At 33.0% G+C, this 5538-nt stretch overlaps 1 long non-coding RNA gene across 2 annotated transcripts; it reads right to left on the bottom strand.

Moving 5' to 3' along the window:
• Window positions 1–3496: 3496 nt before the first annotated feature.
• LOC127119018 (uncharacterized) lies at window positions 3497–5149 on the bottom strand. Of its 2 annotated transcripts, XR_007802554.1 has the most exons (3): window positions 4749–5106; window positions 3882–4049; window positions 3497–3792 (listed from the first exon to the last, which is right to left on the bottom strand). It is a non-coding gene; the product is annotated as an uncharacterized LOC127119018 (long non-coding RNA). The 2 variants fall into 2 exon arrangements; XR_007802553.1 differs by having other exon boundaries at window positions 3497–4049; window positions 4749–5149.
• Between the last annotated feature and the right edge of the window lie 389 nt (window positions 5150–5538).

The raw sequence follows: 5538 nt of genomic DNA, 5'->3' as shown, positions 1-5538 counted from the left end.
CAAAAGCCCAATCTTACTTGGCACCTACATCCAAAAAGCCCAACCTCATTTGACATTCACCCCAAAAGCCCAACTTTGATTGGCATCTCACAAAAGTCCAACCTTACTTGGCACCACACAATAGGCCAATCTTACTTGACAGCTACATCCAAAAAGCCCAACCTCATTTGACATTCACCCCAAAAGCCCAACTTTGATTGGCATCTCACAAAAGCCCAACCTTGCTTACCACTCAATACCTACAAATGGCCCAATCTTCAGCGGTGTAGCCCGAGGCTAATACATCATGTGCATCAATCATTGCATTAATATATCATATCACGCGTAGCATATCCATGAATGTGGATCATTATACCATACAAACTCTAAACATGCATAACATAACATAAGTTGAGACTCAGGACTTATCATGAGAGTCTGGATCAATCCCCAGCTAAATCGGTGATAGATCTTTGTCCAAGCTTCTCCCTAGCTCTTTTCTCGCTGTACACCCAGTGGGTCGGTCTTAAGGATAATTCCCTAGCAAGTATCCTTGGGACTCATTCTCCAAGCAGAAAATACTTAGCAACATTGTCCTCGGTATGCCCTAATGGTATCTAATTCCTTCACCACATCGTTGCAAGTATTTCTTAGGACTTTCCTCAACACTCACGCTCCTTATGGCACCTCACCTGGAAGCATATTCCCCAATAGACGGTCATCTTATGTGACACCACTCTTCCCTAGTAAGTAACATCTTCACAGAGCCTTTTCAATAAAGGACTTTCCCAGCAATCTCACTCACCGTGAGTCGTCAAAGAAATCTATCCAGTAATCGGTCATCCTAAACGATTGTTATCAACTATTGAGTGGGTCTCCACCTCTCACATCTCCAGCTTACTAACCTATCCCACACAAGGGATACGTTCCATCAAATACACCATGGTTTTATCAAAGGGTTACACCGGGGTTTTTTCAAGGGGTTCCACCAAGGGATTCATCAAAGAGTTTTTTACCAGGAGTTCTATTAGGGGTTTCATCAGAAGTATGAAGGATTTTCATCAAGGGGTTCTATCAAGGGATTTTACCAAGGGATTTTATCAAAGGAGTTTTATCAAAAGGGTTCAATCAAGGGGTTTTCATCAGAGCATTATCCACCAAGGGTTCACTAGGGTTTTACCAAGAAGTTTAGACAAAGTGTTATTATCAAGGGGTTTCATCATGGATTTATCAAAGGGTTTCACTAGAATTTTCTATCAAAGGGTTCCACCAGAATCTTATCAAGGGATTTTATCAAAAGGGTTTTGTCAAGGGATTTTATCAAAAGGGTTTATCAGGAATGTCTTCGAAAGATTCCATCAAGGGGTCCTGCCAGAATTTTACCAAGGGGTTTCATCCAGAGTGATCGGGGTATCAGTAGAGTACTACCCGATTCCCGTAAAATGATCGGATGATCATGAGAATTATATGCAATTTTCACCCATAAGGGTTAAAATCTATCAAGGGGTTTCATCAAGGGATTTCATCAAAAGGGTTTTATCAAGGGTTTCACCTAGGGATTCTATCTGAAGTTTCATCAAAGGGTTCTACCATAATTTTATCAAGGGATTTCACCAGAGTTTTTAGCAAAGGGGTTTCATCTATAGTGATCAGTGTATCACTAATATCCAACCCAATTCTAGTGACATGATCGGATGATCATAGGAATCATAGGCAAGTGTCACCCATAGAGGTTAAAACTGATCATCAGGGATTTAGTCGATGGGTTCCATCAGGGATTTGTCAAAAGGTTTTCATCAGGGGTTCCACCAGAAGTTGTATTAGGGGTTTCATCAAGAGTTTTTCCTGGGATTTTATTAAGATTTTCATCAGGGGTTCTACCAGGGTTATTAAACAGCGACCGAAGGATCGTCCGAGTCCTATCTGATTTTTGTGATTATGGAAATTGTACACAAGGAGATATTATCAGGGATACATCAAAGTGGGATGCCAACAGAGCACCAAAGATTGGTCAATCCTGGCTCGACTCCGAAGTCTTTTAACCATGCGGTAAAAATTAGGGTTCCTCTTTATATTTAATCATCTCCTTCCTGAGAAGATGAAGACTCGCCATCATCATCATCTCAGTTTGAAGCTGATTAAATAGGGGCAGTTGTCGTACCCCAAATTTTGACAACTATTTATTTCTTAGAATATAGGTCATTGACATGCTCATGGCCCTTTATAAGGCATCTGGTCAACCTTAATGACCTAAAAAGTCAAAGGGGAACCATTTTGACTTTTTAGTGCCTCTTAAAGATTTGTTTTAATTCAGGAATGTAGCTTGGAACGTAATAATTTGGGAAGTTATGCTAGAGGGATATTACCATTAGTAACTAGGGCATTTTGTCTTATTAAAACACATTAGTAAAAAATAATAATTAGGGGGATTATTTATTTAATAGCAGGGGTATAACAGATTATACCAATATTATTAGTTAAATGTGGATAAATTAATATTTGTATAATTTTTTTTAATATATTAATATTAAGTTATATTATTTTTATTTAAGAATAGATTAATATTTAAATTAATTAGGGTTAAATTAATATTTTTATTTTATTATCATTAATTAATATATTATCTAATTAGACTCATAATGAAGTTATTAATATTATTATTAAGACTATTATTAAGATTATTATTATATACTCTCTAATGTTATTTTAGTTTAAATAAATAAAATGACATAATTGGTAGAAGAAAATGTATAAGGAATTATAATGGAGAGGTCTTGAGTTCAAGTCTTACCTAGACAATTTTTTATATTTTTCTCATTTTTTTCCACAAAACTGGTATTATTTATTTATTTTTAAATAGTTTTCATTTTGATTTAAATAGGTATTTTTTAAATATTTATTTTTAATATTTTCCTTTTATTTAATAAAAATATAATATAAAAAATAATTAAAAATAAATAAAATATCAAAAATGTCTAGATTCAATGAATATTGTCATAGTCTTTTCTAATTGGTCAATTTTTTGAGATCTGATTTCTGATTGGTCATGCTTTGTCACACTTAATTCATTTCCATTTATAGTGACTTAATTGGTCCTATGAATATGATTCTTTTTCTTATAATTCGACACACACGAATTTAGAGAGAATTACCCAAAATTTCACACGAGTCCCACATAGTCTCAAACTTTTTCAAAGGTCCCAAATTTTTTTTTTTATGTTTTAATTTCTCAAACTTTTTCAATGGTCCCAAATTTTATTTTTTAAGTTTTAATTTTTTACCGTATGATGATTTTTAAGCCTTCTCATTTACTTTTATCATGGTTACTATTTGGTTTTCTTTTCTCATAATTCACATACAAATTTTTATTGTTTGCATTATTTTTAACTAACACCATCAATGTTTACCAATAAACCTCAAATTATAAGTTCATACAAAATTTCATGAGTTAATGGTTTACATTATAAGATTAAAAAAGAACTACAAGTAACTAATTTTTTAATCATACACAAAAATCTACACAATAGTAATTTTATCAATCGATGTAAAAGATAAAAATCCATTTTTTACACATTCTATAATACAAATTATAAACTTTGTAATCCTAAAGTTTGTTTTGTTTTAACTATGGATAATTATAACATGAGAAATAAGCTATATCATCAACTAGAAGCAGCAAACAAATATTCAATAAAAATCTACAACAGCAATTCAATAATAAAAATTAAAATTAGAAGAAGAAAGAAGAGAAGAAGTTTCCCTGCTGCAAAAAATCACCGGAAAGTGACCGTCAACACCAACACTGACTCATGGCTGCAATAAAGGAAAACGCACAAGCAATTTTAGAGACTACTGAAAAAGGTGAAAAGAAGTGGAAGCGGAATTGGAAGAGCAACATTCACCTCGATCCTACAAGTTCATCGGAATCTAGAATTCCTTTGGGTATGTCTCTAGATATCGATATCCAATATTTTCTCATGTATAGGAACAAACAAATTGCTTAGCTTTACTATGCTCTTATGAAGTTGAAGGAGTCGATATAAGTCCTCACTTAACTTCCATGATAACCCCTACGAACAAACAAACAAATTGATCTCAGATAAGATTCACAAATTCTTAACACTGGCGTTAGCCGTTATATTATGTGTTGTATGTCAATCTGAATCAATAATGAATCAAAATTTTGATTACTAAACTAATTAATACTAACAGAACCAAAACCGAAATCAAAACCTGTTTCAAAATTAACTCACAACTTATTTTTCAAAATTAACTCATAAATATGTTTCGAAACCAATAGCTATAATTTGTCAAAAGGAAAAAAACAAATTCAACCATTCAAGTTGTACTTGTACTATTCTGAAAATTTCAAAAACACGAACCATTTATGGAAAGAATCTACACAAAACAAGTTTGAACTCAACCCGAAATATAGCCTAACCAATACTGAACCGAGTCAAAACTATTCGAAACCAACACTGAAAAATCCAACATCAATACAGTAAGACAACCAATTTCGAATCGAGTTAAAAATTTTAAACAATAGGGGAGCCGAAACCAAGTCGAAAATCATAGTAGTATGAAATCAATTCTAACCAAATCTGAACCGAAATGTAACAAATCTAAACAAAGTCGAAACTAATTTTGGATTGAATCAAGAATCAAAACAGAAACAAAAACAAATCTGAAACAAACTCGGACCAAACTCTGAAACAGTCAAAATTCAAAATTGAAACCGAGTTGAGAATCGACAAACTAACGGAACTTACCTTTGAACCACGCTTCCGACCTCCGCGAGAACCTCCTCGCCGGCGATCCAAGCCCTCTGTCGTGCACCTTCGCGTCGTTCACCCATTCCATCCGCAAACGCCTCTCCTTCATCATCGCTGAAAGATGCAGTAATCACCTTCTTCGTCACCGAAATCACCACAACCGTGACCTCTAAAACCGCACACCGCCGTTATACCACCGTCCTTCGATCTGAAGCAGGAGATGGGTGGTAGATGTTAATTTGAATTAGAGAATAAGGTTGAATAAAGTTGTTGGTTGTTGTGTTTGTATTTTGATTTGAAGCATATTCAAGAAAATGGATTTGATGTTATGAAAGAAGCAGGAAGTCTATCTATGTATATCCTTTTCCGTCAAAATCAATACAGTAAGTAATATACTGTCAATTATTCTATTATTTCTTTTTCCCCTTATTTAATTTTGGATAATGCTAAATTGTACTCCAAATGGACAAGTTAAGAGATAAATAAAGAAATAAATTTTTAAAAATTGTATATTAAATTTATTATAAATTTATAATTAATAATTTTATTTATTTTTTCAAAATAAATTTTCTATTTATGAATTTCTTAACATGTGCCCTTGGGGCACAAATTAGCATTACCCATATTTTATAATAATAATAATAATAATAATAATAATAATAAATTATAGTTTTAATGCCCCAAATAATATCTGATTATCAAAGCTAATCTCTCTATTTAAATTTAAACAATTTTGACTCCCCTCTCATATATTTTCATAAAATATCAATGAGATCTTCGATTTTTA

Source organism: Lathyrus oleraceus, chromosome 2, assembly GCF_024323335.1.
Source record: "Lathyrus oleraceus cultivar Zhongwan6 chromosome 2, CAAS_Psat_ZW6_1.0, whole genome shotgun sequence".
NCBI lineage: Eukaryota > Viridiplantae > Streptophyta > Magnoliopsida > Fabales > Fabaceae > Lathyrus > Lathyrus oleraceus.
The sequence above is the reverse complement of the archived record's forward strand: the minus strand, read 5'-3'. Positions and strand labels throughout refer to the sequence as shown.